The 17684-nt window shown below is 40.9% G+C and overlaps 1 protein-coding gene across 1 annotated transcript in view; it reads left to right on the top strand.

Moving 5' to 3' along the window:
- LOC123020566 (chloride channel protein C-like) overlaps positions 1-11923 on the top strand; it is a 297824-nt gene extending 285901 nt beyond the window's left edge. The window contains exon 24 of the transcript XR_006414127.1: positions 11376-11923. The gene's annotated coding sequence lies outside the window, so the exon portion shown is untranslated. The remainder of the gene's footprint in view (positions 1-11375) is intronic.
- The last annotated feature ends 5761 nt before the right edge of the window (positions 11924-17684 follow it).

Below are 17684 nucleotides of genomic sequence, written 5' to 3'. Positions count from 1 at the left end.
CTGTGCCATAGTGTCAGTAACTACTCAACTGCTAGATACTTTTCCAACGGTGGTGCCTTCTTGTCTCAACATCCTCAGAGTGAATCCTTCTTGGCATTGCCCCTCACAACTATAGACCAGTGTTGTGACATACCTATGTAAAGGAAATGAATACATCTCTAAAAGATCTATATCATCTTACCTGTGGCACTTAGTTACCTATTTAAGTGAATGAAGGAAAGTGCCTGTCAGCTGTGCCTAGCTATCTAGCATATGAACATCTCGTATGAGGGTGCAATCCTATGCATGCTGAGACAGAAGAAAGTCCTGTAACTTCCAGCATTCCCAGCAGCATGGGGGAAGTTGTAGGACTTCTTTTTTTTCCTGTCTAAACATGCATAGGACTGTGCCCTTACCCACAAAGTTACCTATTGTAGGTAAGCAAAATCTAACAGATAATGGCTTTCACTGTATTATTACCATCCTAATACAGTTTCAGCAGTTACAGTAAAATGTCACCAAATATGAAAGAGTAATGGAACAAGGGAATAAGGCAGGAAGAAAGATGCAAATAAAGGGGGATGTAAGAGAACAAAGAAGCTTTAATTTTATGCCAGGAAGAAAATGTTTTTTATAATTAACTTAAGATGCATACTTTTTGAAGAAGTCACATTTTCCTATAGCTAACAACAAGCTTTTATACATGTGCAATCAGAAATCATTCCTATTGATCTCAGTGGGGCTTACTTCCAGGTAAGCATCTGCAGTTATGTAGACTTTTTGAACATTTGTCTGATCAAAAATAAGGAATGATTGTGGAAGGTGATACAAGCTGCAGCAGAACTGCCTTTTCAGCAGAGTGATAAATCATGGTAATCATAATAATCTACTTAAACCTTCTTCATACTGTTCTCTGAGATTTTTCTTGATCACTATCCTCTGAGTACAGTATGAGTTCCCCTCTCAATTTGCAAATAGGATCAGCAGATGACTTATTAGATCAATCATTTTGCTTTCCTTGAAAAACTGTCTCAGTGCATCAGTATTATTTCAAAAGACAGATATGGTTAGCTGTTAAAAGTCCACAAAACATAGATTAAAAAGCTGAACTTGAACAAGATGAATGGAATAAATTTTTGTTCACATGTGTAGGGCAGAGTCCCTAGTTTGGTGGTCAAAGATATACCTACCTAAATTCAGGTATTAGGTCATAGATTCAGTCTCTGATATTTGAAGCTGAAAGAATCTCAGGTAACAAGATAAAGAAAAACCACTAGTTCCTACTCAGTTATATATAAGCTCAGTTCTAGTGTAAGAAAAGCAGCAAAACTCTTTTTATAGTCCTTTGAATATAATCCTCTCATACCAGTTCTATTAAAATGAATGAAACCTTCACAGAACTCATGAGGTGGATTGTCTCTGGCAGGGGAAAATGTTGCAAACTTGAATTGGTTATATTAGATTTTGATATTAGCACCCTGTATCACATTGGTTCAAAGGAAACATTTTAAGCATATTTGCACACAATGAAAGAAATCTAATCACATCTCAAGTGCAAATGAACCAGGTTTTTTTTAAATCACCAGGCTTAAAACAAAAGCACAAACTTGTGCTGGAAATACAACTTAACTGATCATTTTTTGGTGGGTTGGCAGGGGGAAGTCTCTGAAAAACAGTGTGTAAAAACTAAAAATGGGCATCCGTTGCTGCAGATGGAAAACCCTTCCAGGCTTCACCTGCCTTGCTTGCGCCAATTTCTTTAAGTACCACCTTTTCTAGTAGGCTGAGTACACATTACTGTCAAGCCCTAGTATTAGGAGGAGAGGTATGCAAGCCCGCACTAGCAGCTAGCAACAGATTTATAGGAAGAGTCAACAGCTCTGGGCAAGAATGGTACATAGGTTGTTCTTGCTTTAAGTGTATTGAAAATGGAATATATACATAACTTGATGTAATTTGCTTTCATTTTCCAAACTGAAAATGGACAACCAATCAAAGATGTGAAAATTATGATATAGGAAGACTATAGCAGACATCTATAATAAGGGTTTGCATGAATTCACTCAACTCAGAAAGATTACAGATGTACAGCAAACTCTGAAAACTAAACTAAAAAAATCCATATTCACCACTTTCCACTACTGCAACAGAGAAGGATTTTTGCCTTGGTAAGTACACTTCACAGTGATTCCCACCCCCCACCCCCAGTTATGAACAGTGTGATGAAGGCTGAATTATCTTAGCACTTGTTTCATAGGTTCATCTTCCTTTTCCACTTTCTCCACTTTCTCCACTTTCTCCTCTTTCAAATTAAACATTTACTCCTCTTATAAAAATTGGCATTCTAATCAGAATTCTGCTTAATTTCATGAATCCATACATATTTAATTATATGAAGATACACATAATTGTAGCATTTTACTGAGCTCTTGTGCTCTGCAGCCAGCACTCTGGACTGCTTTCAACCTCAGCAAATCCCCGTTAAATGGATTTCGACATGCCTGTAGGAACTCTGTGTGTGCATCAGAACTCATGAGTCTGGATGATCTACTGGGAACCTATTGATGGACTAGCCCATGTACTTAATTTTCTTGTTAAGCATGGCTTCAGTATTTAAAGATTTCTCTGTTTACATGTGTTTCTTAATTAATGTAATAGAATGCATATTTCTCAATGCAGGTGTGTCATTTTGGCCTGCTGGCACATTGTTCCCTGGAAGAAGCTGCCGCAAGGTGCTGTGATAAGACTAAATTTCCTGACACTACTTGCTTCCTCCCTCCTGCCCTTCCCTAGAAAAAAGGAAGTGTTTTCCTTAAGAGCACCCACTTCATAATAATGAAATGTATGCCATGTAAAATTAAGTCCCCACCCCCATTTAGTAATGCAAATAGTACATATAGTCTTTATTGTGTGTGCCAGTGAGAGGGCAAGTGGATTAATTTTATACTTATGGTGTGGGATCATTTGGTATGGATCCATAAGCAGCCTATGCTAGTACACTTAAGGTTTTTTCCAAGCATTGTTCTGTGGGACAAGGGAGAGTTGTTTAAATTTGCAATAGAATGACATGGAGATAATAACAGATTTTTCTCTTGAGTCATCCTTGATTCAGGTACAAAACACCTCATTTAGGATATGGTGTAACTACCTCTGAATCATATGAGCAGATAATTTCAGCAAAATGAAACAGGAAGGGAGGAAAGGTAGGAAAGATTTCAACTTTGTACAAGAGGCATATCAGGGCAAGGAAGTTCATATTTAAACCTCTACAACAGAAGTGTTCTGTTCTGTTCTTTTCTACTTGCCTTAAGGCTAATTTTTCACATTACTAATATAAGCAGGTTTTGTGCTTTCAGTAAGCACACATATTTATAATGCAAAGTGAGGATCTGAGTATTGCTTCCACATGGCAGGTGCAGGCATACCATATACATTTGGAACATTGGAACACAGGAAGCTGCCCTTATGATCAGTTGGATAATTGGACCATCTAGTTCAGTGTCAACACAGACCAACAATGGATCATCAGAGTTTCAGGCAGCATTTTTAGCCCTACCTGGAGATGAGGATTGAATGTGAGACCTTCTGCTTACAAAGCATGTGCCCTTACCATTCTGCTTGAATGTGAGACCTGATTGAATTCTGATTGAATGTGAGACCTTCTGCTTACAAAGCATGTGCCCTTACCAAGCTACATCCCTGGGCATCTCCCTGGGATGCATATGAGATCCTTCTTCACTAGCAGTCTCAGTCTTGCGCAGATCCACTTTTTTCCTTCTTGTAATGTGTGGAGTGGTTCATAAATGCCGCCGTCTGGTCCAGAATTACTGGATGAATTTCAGTTATTGCGGCCTGATGATGTGGACAAGGTGCTTGGACGAGTATGTCCCACCACTTGCCTATTGGACCCTTGCCCGTCTTGGTTACTAAATAATTCCAAGCACGGGATTGGGACCTGGATTTTGGAAGTGATTAATGCTTCTCTGAGGGAGGGTTGGGTGCCTGCCCCTTTAAAGGAGGCGGTAGTCCGACCAGTCCTGAAGAAGGCGTCACTGGATCCAGAGATGGCCACTAATTATAGACAAGTGGCCAACATCCCGTTTCTGGGCAAGGTGTTGGAGCGGGTGGTGGCAGGACAACTGCAAGCTCTCTTGGATGAAACTGATTGTCTGGACCCATTTCAGTCCGGCTTCAGACCCAGGTACGGTACTGAATCTGCCTTGGTCGCCCTGTACGATGACCTGTGCAGGGAGAAGGACAGGGGGAGTGCGTCCCTGTTGGTTCTCCTGGACCTCTCAGCAGCTTTCGATACCATCGACCATGGTATCCTTCTGGATAGGCTTGCGGGATTGGGGGTCGGAGGCACTGCTTTGCAGTGGTTCCGCTCCTATCTCAATTGCCAGTTCCAGAAGGTGGTGCTGGGGGACTATGGCTCTGCACCATGGCAGTTATGCCATGGAGTACCACAGGGGTCCATTTTGTCCCCGTTGCTGTTCAACATCTACATGAAACCGCTGGGAGAGGTCATCAGGAGGTGTGGGCTGCGGAACCATCAGTACGCTGATGATACCCAGCTCTACCTCTTGTTTTCCACCAATCCAGGTGAGGCAGTGGCTGTACTGAACCGGTGCCTGGCCGAGGTAATGGGCTGGATGAGGGCCAATAAACTGAAGCTCAATTCAGACAAGATGGAGGTCCTGTTGGTTGGTGGTTCGGGCTTCGGAGAGGGTGAACTGAACCTTGTTCTGAATGGGGTTGCACTCCCTCTTAGGGACAAGCTCTGCAGCTTGGGAGTGCTCCTCGATCAGGAGCTTTCACTAGAAGCTCAGGTGACAGCAGCGGCGAGGAGCGCTTTCCTCCAGCTTCGGCTGATTCACCAGCTGCGCCCCTATCTGGAGTACGACTGCCTCGCGACAGTGACACATGTCCTGGTGACTTCCCATCTCGACTTCTGTAACGGGCTCTACATGGGGCTACCCTTGAAGACAGTCCGGATACTTCAGTTGGTTCAAAATAGAGCTGTCAGGCTGCTGACGGGGACTGGGCGTTGTGTTCACATGACTCCAGTCCTCCGTCAGCTTCACTGGCTTCCCATTGAAGTCCGGGCCCAATTCAAGGTGTTGGTGATGACCTATAAAGCCCTAAACGGCTTGGGTCCTGGTTACCTGAAGGAGCGCTTGCATCCATATATGCCCAGCCGCCCCTTGAGATCGGCGGGGGAGGCCCTTCTCCGGGAACCCTCCGTGAAAGAAATTAGGAGGGTGGGTACTCGGAGGAGGGCTTTCTCTGCGGTGGCGCCTAAGTTATGGAACGCGCTCCCCAGAGAGGTCCTCCTGGCGCTGTCGTTATTTGTTTTTCGGCGCCAGGCGAAGATCTTTTTATTCAAGCGGCATTTTAACTGTCAATATTATTAGATTTTATCTGGCCAGGGCGGCTTATTTTATACTGTATTTTTGTATTTTTAAATTAATATTTATATTTTTAATTTATATTATAATTATTTTAACTTAGTGTTGTAAGCCACCCGAGGCTTCGGCGAATGGGGCAGCATAAAAATGTTTAAATAAATAAATAAATAAATAAATAAAGTGTAGCTTTGCTGCTTGGTAACTCCATTTCCTTGAGCCTCTTCTGTTGCCAAGAACATTCTTAACTCTATTGAAACCCACCAGTTTCATGGCATCCTATGCCCCACTAAAAACAATTATCCTAAACAGAATCATCTGAGTTTTGTACATACTCCTGCTTTGATGAACGGCATTGGGCTAGATTATCATGACCCTTTCATTAATCTACTCTTTACCTTCCTGTGAATGAGTTAATTTGATTATATATTAACTCATTCACAGGAAGGTAACTGTATAACTTGACTAGCTATGTTTCACATCAGTGGTTTTCATATTTTGTTGCCTTCAGGGAATCCTTTCTACATTGATATGTCTGCTGAATAACTATTGTGTGTAGCACAAGATTCTGGGATATATTCTAGAGACTATGCCTATTGGGTCTGATCAGAGCTGGTGAACTGAGAGCATGTTCTATTCTATCCTGGTCTAGAAAGAGAGCCCACAGAGCATGAACTTGCTTTGATGAAAGCTGGAAATGTACTGAGGCCCAAGGATCCTCTCCTTGCAGTCTACCCCAGTTAAGTCCACTCTGCTTTGTTAAAGGGACAGCCTTCGGGTCTAACACTTCTTCTCTGTTCCATTCAAGTCCTTCCAGCCTTTTCTGTTGAGTTGCTGTGCATGCAGCTCTCTGGCATGAAGGGTTCCTGTTCCTGAGAGGGTGGAAGCTCTATGGGCATGGATTTTGGAGGTCCTTAGAGATCTCAGCCTGGGCTGTCCTTGGTTCCTCTGAAATGTTGAACTGGACTTGCCCCTCTCAGTCCCCTCTGAGTGGGAGTTCTTCTAACGTTTCTGGGCTGATAGATTTGACCAGCTGTTCCTTATCTGAGCTGGAACCTAGCCTGCTGCTCTGGGTAAGGATCTTGACTCCTTGCTTGTGGCTATATTTTGCACATTGAACCAAGAGTTCTTCAATTATCTGGCTAATTTTTCTGGAACAGCATGGTTTTTAGTTTTGGCTGTTGGACAGTATAGAAATGTAATAAACAAATAGTAAAAATTATATCCAACAAGACTTTATTTCCTGTTCCTCTTGCTGTGTTTCATATGGTTAAGAAACTAGGTTCTAGCTCAACGCTGCCAGAGTTTGCCATTTTCTAAATGTAGTGCCCCGAGGAAATATGTATAACCATTAAAGCACCTTGCATAAAACGCTGAAGATGTGTTACCTAGTCTTTCATTAAGATGAACAATGATCACCTTCCGAGAGTACATACTGTCCTTGCTTCATTCCTACATATTATTTGAGTCTTCTTCAGCAATGTCTGTAAACAGTCAATAAAGGCTAAAAGTTTGGTTCAAGACAAGAAGAGAAGGCTGGCTGCATAGAACACAGATGTCAGCAGAAATCAAAGAAAACTCTATTCATGGCCATTGATCAGAAGCTATATCAGACATGCTTTTTCCTAAAGAGATTGTTACTGTTTCCTCCACCACCACCCCAACATTTTGTAACCAGCTGTATTGTTCAAAGTCACTGTGCCTTACACAGAAACACTGTTGTGCAGAAGTATGAAATGGCTCCACAGAACTTTGAAAACCTCTGAATTGCTTCTTCAGCATCTGACAAGTCTTGCACTGGTCTGAATTTGTGGACTATTTATGTTTTATTTACACTCTTCCTAGCTATGCAGCATTGTCAAAGGTCTCTATGATTCAACCAAGAATCAGTTATGTTAGGTCACAAAAGTTCATACAAGTCACTGGATCACATATGTAGGATTTCTAGACCTCCATGTTATTAAATTATGCAAACCAACTGTAAACGATTACCTGCAACCTTTACATGAACTGTACATTCCTCTATGTCAGATCAGTGAAATAGAACTGTGTGTATTAATCACACATTAGTATCGGACCCTGCCATTAGGTAGAGTGAAGCTGTTGTCTCAGGCAGATGCTTAGAGGTAGCAGCAAGATGCTAGAGGAAGACCTGTCCATCACTCAACAGGCTCTATCATTCCTAAGTTAGCTAACTGCCTTCAGACAGAGCACTGTCTGATCACCACTGTTGAAGGAAGGCCCAATACCACTTCAGTTGGCTTTTGTACCTGGAATCAGAGGGGATGCTATCTTGTCCTTCACCGCAGGCAGCAACATGTCTTGAGCTACTCCTGCATAAGTCCTAGGACAAATGTATTGCAATATGGGAAATGCATCATGTTTGAAGAGTCCTTAAAATGCCTGCACAAGTGGCTTCTACTATCGATTGAACAGGTAATAAAGCCCATCTGGGCAGGGCTGTCTTAACGCATGAGCCTGATGGGCACTTGCCAGTGGGCCCCATAATAATCTGTGTATGTTAACCCTTGAAAAATTGGAAAACTTCCAAAATTAACAGTAGTTGTAGTTGTTGTAGGGGCCCCAGTACACTGTTTTGCCAGGGGCCCATAAAGCTGTTAAGACAGCCCTGCCTCTGGGACTATGATGTAAATATTATATAAACATGAAGTCTTGTTGGTCCATGGGTAATCCAAATTCTATGATTTTGGTAAATGTCAGGATTAAAATTTATGATTATTTTCTTGGAGACAAGGTATCCTAGTAAGTATCCTGATTCACAAACTTTGACTTGTTGTAAACTGTTCCTGGATAAGAAACAAGGGAGAATTTGGTTGGTATCATAGCTGTTCTTTGGACAAGACATACCATATAGATATATCCATATCTGTAATATTGTATGTGTCAGTATCCAGTACAGCCTTTGTGCATCTCTTGATCTCTTGGGCAAGCAAGGTTCATGACCAGTGCAATGGAAAGCACTCCTGGAAACTAGCAGAAATACTTGTTGCCAGAACAGAAAAGAACAGAAAAGCGAGTGGAGTTTTCTTCCAGAGTTTTCTTCCGGAGTTTTTGTTTGTTTGTTTGTTTGTTTGTTCTTTTGCTGCCTTGTCCCATTCTGGAAATTATACTTTCTTCTCATTTAAGGTAGTTTTTAAAATTGTTGGATCCTTGTAGCTGTAGAGATGGATACCCCTGGTGCACAGGCTGACTTGGGTAATGCCTTATATTTTTTACTCTTGTGCCAGAACATTGTTGTGCAGTTTACACATTGATGCTGAGCAATATAATTGTAACCAGTTTAAGTTTTATTTTCTTGAATCAAAATCTATTCTTCTTGTGAGGGAAAGAGCGCGCGCGCTCAAGGAGGTGAAATAAGACACTTTTCAGTATTACACTGGAGAACTGACAAACTCAGCATGGAAAGGAAGTGAATTAAAAAAAAACCCTTAGCTGTCTGAAAAAAGTCAACGGTTACAGCAGAACCACTCCTTTTTTTTAGGGGTTACCTTAGGCACTATATCAAAAAGAAATGTCAGCTCTCATGATCATGATGAGGAATATTTCATGCTAAATGGAAATACATAGTAAAGGATTTCTAACTTTACCATGTTCCTTTAACAGCTTTTGAAAATAGTTATTTAATGAGCAATCTCTTGAAAGAGAAATTGCAACCACATTTTTTTTCATAAAGGATCATTCTGTTCTAGGCAGTTGGTTTTTCTGTGGGTACTGCCATTACAGAAAATTTGAAAATACAATGCATGTTTTCATATTGAAAAGCAAACAATTGTTGCTGTGTGTGAATTTTATTTTGGTATCAACCCACCCTTATTTCCCAGAAATACTTTCTGTTGTGCAAAGTTTCACTAACACTGTAATTTGAGAGTTCACAGAAGTTAATATCTACAGTGATATTACAGTTAAAAATAAAATATCTATTTTATTTTTAACTGTAATCATTTGTGCTTCCACCTTAATTAGAGTCAGTGAAAAAGCCTATTACTGGTGGGATACTTTCACAAGGGTTTTTAGATGGCTTCAGTCCAAGGCAGATTCCACCCCCCTCTTTTTTTTTTTTAGTGCCAAATGGACAAAAAGCATTTGTCACAACAAACTGGATATTACTTAGTCAATACTTTTATACAGACTAGGATTAAAATATCATCAACAACAACCTGTTTAAGTAAATAATTAAGCCACCTTTTGATATTTAAACATTGCTATTATGATTTATAAGGTTGCTTGGGATGTTTAATTATGTTTGTGTTTAATTTTTAATGTTTTGAACTTTTGAACTTTTAATACACTTTTGGATGGGTTGGCATCTGAAAGGTGGTTAAAAATAATTCACAAATCAATAAGAAAAGTTATAACCTACTGTGCTCACTTTATGTACCACATAAGCAATGTTTGTTCTCATATATTGTACATTGTACAGCATTTCCATAGAACAATGAAACATATATGAAAAAGACTTTTCTGGTCCAGTTTGTGCAATAGAAATTAGCCACAGTGGTTTAGTTTCCCTGCCTTGTGTGCCAGCCAGATTTCCCTAATCATTGCATGCATGACTTGCCATGACATTTTCGGTTTAGATGGTTCCAGGTGGTTTATTAACCACAGCAGCTACCCACCCAAAGCAGGTCTGGATGACCATGTCAGCTCTGCTGAGAAGGATAATTAAGCTGCTTGGGCCAGCATGTTACTGGAAAGTGAAGCATGTTTAACATGCCACCATGGTTTGTTAAACAGATTGGCGATCATGTAAAGTGGCCCAGGATTATGGCTTGCTAACCCCACCAATGTGCTAGTCAGGGTTTCCTAATGACCCTGGTGCAAGCTTAGATGACAAAGCTTGTTTGAGAGGCAGCAACCTCCATGGACTGTTGTCCAGGCAACAAGAACACCATTCTAGTGAGAGTAATTAGGGAATGCAATCTGGCATAAAAAGGACTAATGGAAAAGGGAAAATGAGTCAGAATGGTTTTTTTCCTCACTGGGATCATGTGATTTAGACCACCTGTAATAACTCCTTTTCATAATGGTATTAGCTGTTGGAATTAGGAATGGTTATAGAGCTTGACCAGACAAGGAATGGGAATACAAAGTGTTTTTTCCTCCAAGGCTCAGGCTTGCTTCTGAATTTTCCCTCTTCTTCCCAAAGCTTTAAAAACATCCCCTAGGTGGTATTTGAGAAGAGATAAATGTCCAGATCTAGAACAAAAATGGTGGAAATTAGAAATGACCCTGATAAATAAGAGTAACCAACAATTCTCAAGTGGAAGATATGAGAACGAGCACCTTACCAAGAGTTCTATGAAAATGTAAGCCTTATTGAGCTCAATAGCATTTGTCCTACTGTTTGTTTGTTTGTTTATTTATTTATTTGAACATTTCTATGCCACCCCTTGCCGAAGCCTCAGGGCGGCTTACAACACAATAAAATACAATAAAATACAAAAATATCAATATAAAATTAAAATTAACAATATAAAATAAATAAAAGATATAAAAGAAATTATAAAAGAAGTCACCCTGGCCAGATAAATAAGCAAATATGTTAACTGTTATGATTACATTACATTTTCACCTTACCTTTCCTATTTATTTATTTGGGATATTTCTAACCTGTCCAATCACGATGCATCTCTGGACAGCTTTCTTCCTTTTGTAAGGAACCCAAGGCAGTTTGCAAGGTTCCCTCTTCCCCACTTTATCCTCAGAAAACTCTATAAAGCAGATTAGGTTGCGAGTTGGTGACTGGCCCAAAGTCACCCAGTGACCTTGATGGCTGAATGGAGAGAAGAATCATGATCACCCGAGCCACCACTGCATCACACCAGCTTTTGCTAAACAGAGTGGGACTTATTTCTAGTTAATAAACATAGGACAAGTGTGTAAGTCACAGTATAATACCCACATGTCTTAGCCTGGACACATTGGTCCAAATAAGAAATCCACTAAAACTCTGATTTTAATTCTTCACAGGCACACAGAATTGCATTCCTGAATTACATGGTGGACTGTATGCAGTTGGAAGAATATGGGAAAAGCTGGTGTCAGTTTCCAGCATGAACGTGAGCACTTGTAAATATACAGCAAAAATGCTCATCTTGCCTATCTCAGTCAGACTGGATTATAAAGGTTGTGTTCTCTAGCATCCCATGCCCACAGTGGAACATAAGAAACTCTGCTAACTCTTAAAAATAAAAGCAGATGAAACTGCAAGGAATAAAAAAGACCACCACATGGTGACTAATGCTTCATATTACCAATGTACTTGTGGTACGTTTCTGGGCTTCCACCAAGATGCTCAAGCCCTCCCTCTCCCCGCCCCACCAATAACTCAGTTTCTTACAGTAGCTAGGATTGCTGTGAAATAGATTTTGTTTTGTGCTGAAAACTGTGGGTTCAAAGGAGTTGCTTAACTTAACTCAGGTCCCTAAACCCTGCCCTGTACTCAGACTTTTGGGCAGATTTCTTCTCCTTTTCATGCCTCCTATGACAGTCATTTTCTGGTGGTACCTGGAACAGTTTCTGATATTGCCAAATAAGCTTAGAAAAGGCTTCCTATCTTTACACTTGGTGAAATTGTTCCCAACTTGACTCCCATTCTGGAATCCCAAATCCCCACTGTCATCCCTAATTAAAATCATTCTCAGGTAGCTTTATCTCAGACTCTAGACTGCTATGACTCAGGGATAAGCTTCATATCAATGCAGTTCTGCCAGAGCAACAAACCTGGAATCTTAATCAGCCACTGCTGGCTCTGTTTTCAGAATGCAATCTGGGAAGCTGGTTTCTTGCCTTGTTTTCAGCTATGTTCTTCAAAATATTTTAATGAAGAAGGGGGTGTCTTTGCTCCTATTATACACATTTGCTATAGCCACAGTTATTTAAAGTAATATCATAATTCATTTGCCTACAGCTCTGTTTTAAATAGACGGTCACTGGGGTTTCCAATGAGATGGGGTAATATTATTGCCAAAATTCCCAAATATAAAGAATCCAAACCCAGCAGACCACCTATGTCGCTGATATAGAGATCAGTCCTGAGCCACTAACAGATTTTCTGCTAACCAAGAAACTGGCCAAGAAACTGAAGGGGGAAAGGCTCCAATGGAATGTTTTCTGCAGCTGCTCACAGGGAGACTATGATTTGTTTCCAGAATGAAGGGGTGATGCCAATAGCCAGGTTAATGCCACATCCAGTATAGCCTCAAAATAGATAATAACATCAGTTAAACAAAGCAGCAAACACATGGACTTAAGCTAAACAGAATTATTACGGCTATTATTACATTGCATTTATACTCCTCATTTTTCCTCTTGTGAGGAACCCATGGTGGCTCACACAGCTCCATTTTATCTTCACAACAACAACCCTGTGAGGTAGGGTAGGCTGAGAATGAGTGACTGGCCCAAAGTCACCCAGTGAGTCTCATGGCTGAGTGAGGGTTAGAACCAGGAGCTCCCAGCTCCCCAATCACTTTAACCAGCACACCACACTGGAATGTTTTTGCCTCTGGATATGATAAACAGCACAATGCAGAATGTTATGTGCATTTTAATATGTGGGGACAAAGGCCAAAGTGGCTAGGGCAACTTGAAAAAGTGGGCTAGATTTAAACATCTATCTCCCAACATTGAATTGTTAGCAATGAATGGTAGTGAGCATGTCTACTCAGAGGTAAGCATGAGCACCATGTCCATGCACAAATAATCAGGACAAGCCTCTGCATATGTATTCAAAAATAAGAAAGACTGATTCACTCGGCAGCCCTTCAAATAGCATTCGAAACAACAGGTCTCTGTATCTCTACTCATAAGTAAGCATCAACAGTATGTCTACTCACAAGTTGCTTACTCTAGTTTAATAAATGCAGGAACAGGGCACTGTCATTGGCTTTGGGACCAAAGAAAGTAGCTGTCATATTCAAAAATGATTTTGTTTGCATCACCCACATATTCTTTGAAGGCTAAGTAGTGCGATGGTTCTCAAACCTCAGTTCATCAACTCTGCACATTTAGTAATACAGTATATTTGGGTGCATTCATATGTGAGTGTTTGAGCATGTGTGTCTACAGACATTTATTTTGTTCAGAACTTGTGTTAGATCTTGCGTTCCACCCCCTCATGTATGGGTGTTTGTGTGTGTTTATTAGCCTCTCTACCAAGAACACCCATATTTGTAAAAAGGGACATCTGGATGATGAGAGGAAGTGAATTGATTAAACAACGACAACAATGCACCCCTCAAGCAAAAATATATGCATGTGTGAAGGAAAGGACAACAAAAGGTGAAACAAATGTGGGCAAAAAGCCAGCTTATCCCGGGGGATCCGATGTAACAGAGTTAAGCAAGTGTCCACGGACAACAGGGCGTCCTCCCAGGGATTTGGAGAGCCAAAGAAAATATTTGGGTCTCCAGTCCTAGGGGATTGCCTCCTAATTCTGCCTCTGATTCTGTTCTTGAAAAGCTCTGGGCCATTAAACCCTCCTTGTGGGAAGGCACAAACAGCTTCTATTAGTCACATTGCTGCAACTGGTTTATTACAAATAATTTTTTTTAACCATTTTCCACTTGGACATCCTTATATAACAAAATTTACTCTTAGCCACATGCTAGCAGTGACTTTTCCTGATGAACAAAAAGATGAAGTGTTATATGTCATTACAGAACCCTACATAGTCCTACATCAACAGCTGATGTTCTTAAAATGTCATTTTATAAATGTTTTGTGTACTTCTTTACTACTAAAGCAGACTGGGGTTTCTGGCCAGTGAAAGACACTGGGCAGGGGAAAGAATAAGAAGAAAACAGTTTAATTCCCATTTGCAAGTGTGGCTAATATTTGTTTTCATTTTTAAAACAATTCATTATATATTGCCACTCTACTCTGATCTTGTGTCAGTAACCTGGTGGTGTATTGTGTGCATGTAGAGATTAATATCCTATCCAGCTCTTAGATATATTTTTGTTTTCTAATATGTTTTTAGTTTTGGCTAATATGTATTGCACATACATCCCCCTCTTTCTTTTAAGGAAATAAAGCCCCTGTGTATTCTAGGGAAAAGAGTACTTTAGAAAAAATACACTTTTCCATGGTGTTTTGTGTGTGTGTGTGTATCTGTTGTGTAAATTTTCCTTGGTGGCATTGAACAAAGTCCTCTTCTGTGCAGGCTGCTCTCCTGTCTCCTTCAGCCGACTCTGTGTCTGTACAGGGAATTCCTGTTCCTGGACCAAACCCACAGGCCCTCGGCACTGAAGGACGAGGTCAGGCATCTTGCACACCCCCCCCCCCCCGTCTGTCGATATGCTCTGGAGGAATATCCTAGTGAAACAGAGCACATACAACGTGCACGGGCATGTGCACACACACATTACCAGCCTGCATTAACACAATGTTTGGGTTCCTTCTTAAAGTAAACTTACCTTTATGAAATAAACACACACACACACACACACTAAACTATGATAGTATCCAATATTACTGTTTTGTGGGGTTACATGAGGTAACTTTTCATTATTTTAATAGTACTGCCAGGAGCTGAATAACAGAATTGTCTTCCAAAACTAAGGTGATACCTTTTTTTTCCTGCATTTTATCACTGCTTATTTACAGAACCCCAGAAGCGGCCATTCCTGAAGATGAAGTTGCAAACAGAGAACATTACTTATGTAGACATCAGTTATTTTTAGTGTATTTATGTTGTCAAAGGAGTACAGATACTTTAATAAAAGTTGACTGTATTTTTAATGGTACTAATTCAACAGCAAGCAAAAAAATGTCCTCATTATTTTGACGTTCTTCTCACTTCAAGAAGAGCTATGATCACATTTGGTTACATTAGTTACCTAAATCTAGAGTAAGTGAACCAAATCTGGGGTAAGTGTAGTGGGATGAATATCAAGGATGGAATAACACCAAGCGAATCCAAGTGTACAAAGCTGACTCCACCCTGAAGTATGGCAAGAGTTCAACTCAACATTGTTTCCATTGAGTTTTTCCTCATCTCAAAGATATGATTCACAAATGCTGAAAAATCATTATGAGCATAAGGAAAAGCTGTATTGAATCAGACCAATGGCCCTACTATCTAGTATTCTGTTTTCACAGTGGCCAGGCAGATACCAGAAGAAGGACATGTATGCAAGAACATCTCCTGTTCTTGTTCCCCAGCAACTGGTATACAGAGGCATCTCCCTCTGAATCTGGAACTGTCAGATAGCCATCATGACGAGCATTGATAGAAGCACTTCCACCATGAATTTGCCCAATATCCCTTTAAAGCTATCCAAATCAGTGACCATCACTATGGATTAAACATAGTTAACTATGTGATAACTGTAAATTAGGGGACTTTGACATGATCTTGGTTTCTGCATAAGTACTATGCTATTCTTTAGTCAGTCCATAGGCCTGTCTAGTTCCCACAGGTGCCCATTGGAACACCATAATTCGGACACACATGCACTACACATGGAGATAATGTACAGCTGTCAGGGCTAGTAGCCCATGGTGATGGGCTGTGCTTATGAAAGTCATTGTATTTTATTTATTTATTTATTTTTTATTAAAACATTTCTATGCCGCCCCTTGCCAAGGCCTCGGGGCGGCTTACAACATCGAATACAAAATACATTAAAACAATGACAATTAAAATATATACAATAAAATAAAATAAGCCGCCCTGGCCGAATAAAATTCAATAATATTAACATTTAAAATGCTGCATAAATAAAAAGGTCTTCTCCTGGCGCCGAAAAACAAATAACGACGGCGCCAGGCGGACCTCTCTGGGGAGCGCATTCCATAACTTAGGCGCCACCGCTGAGAAAGCCCTCCTCCGAGTAGCCACCCTCCTAATTTCCTTCACTGAGGGCTCCCGGAGGAGGGCCTCTCCTGCTGATCTCAAGGGGCGGCTGGGCATATATGGACGTAAGCGCTCCTTCAGGTAACCAGGACCCAAGCCGTTTAGGGCTTTATAGGTCATCACCAACACCTTGAATTGGGCCCGGACTTCAATGGGAAGCCAGTGAAGCTGACGGAGAACTGGAGTCATGTGAGCATAACGTCCAGTTCCCGTCAGCAACCTGGCAGCTCTATTTTGAACCAATTGAAGTATCCGGACCGTCTTCAAGGGCAGCCCCACGTAGAGCGCGTTACAGAAGTCAAGACGGGAAGTCACCAGTGCATGAGTCACTGTTGCGAGGCTGTCCAGATAGGGGCGCAGCTGATGAATCAGCTGAAGCTGGAGGAAAGCGCTCCTCGCCGCTGCTGTTACCTGAGCTTCGAGTGAAAGCTCCGGGTCGAGGAGCACTCCCAAGCTGCGGACCTTATCCCTAGGAGGGAGTGCAACCCCGTTCAGGACAAGGTTCAATTCACCTTCTCCAAAGCCGGAACCGCCTACCAACAGGACCTCCGTCTTGTCTGGATTGTAAAACTGTATTGCATTAACAAAGAATAGCCTAATACTTGTTAGAAGAGTGGGAGCAGAAGAACATTTTTAGCAGATCTGATGGTCTTATTAGTTAATAGTTCATAAATGAAATATTATTAGTTAATATTTCATAAAATATTTCTGATAATTATTTCTGATATTTCTGATAACAAATATTTCTGATAAATTTGTTTTTAAATCCCAGGAAGGTGAAAATTAAAAATCAAGAAAGCTAGGCTGAGGGTAGAATTACATGTTATCTCAGCAAATGTGTGTTTCTCTAATCCCCCTTTTGATAAGTTAATTGGATTGCAGTAACAAGGCAAGGAAGATTGCTGCAGGGGTTGCTTACTCCCCCCCTTTTTTTGCCCATCAGCTCTCCCCTGAAATGCCCCCTCTGGGCAGTTTTTCTCCAGAAGGCTTCCTTCTGCTTTCAGAACTTGTTTGGGGAAGTTATTTTAAATGTTCTGTGGGGAGCGTTTTCAGGGGCCTGAGTGAGAAAGGGTTAGGCACACACACCTGCTGCTTGCTAAATCTCCACTGTTTCCACATTTGTGTAATGTACAGTTCCACTCTGAGGGATTTTGACTTGTCCAAGGCCACCCAGTAAGCTGCATGGCTGACCAAAAATGTGAACCCAGGCCTCACACGTCCCCTTCAAATGCTTCATGTACGAAACCCATCTGACCATAAGGCTGTAAATAATTTGAGAGCTCTGTGTAGTTATTGGTTTCTGCACCTCAATGACACACTGTATTCAAGCTTTCCTGTACTTCTAAGCTGGTAGAAAGGCAAGAATTTTTTGAAAAATTTCTGCACCTTCATTTTTCTGACAAATAGTGGAAGCCATG

This window comes from Varanus komodoensis, unplaced genomic scaffold (assembly GCF_004798865.1).
Source record: "Varanus komodoensis strain SLA01 unplaced genomic scaffold, ASM479886v1 scaffold14_1, whole genome shotgun sequence".
Classification (NCBI taxonomy): Eukaryota; Metazoa; Chordata; class Lepidosauria; order Squamata; family Varanidae; genus Varanus; species Varanus komodoensis.
Note: the sequence above shows the minus strand (reverse complement) of the source record. Positions and strands in the feature narration are given on the sequence as shown.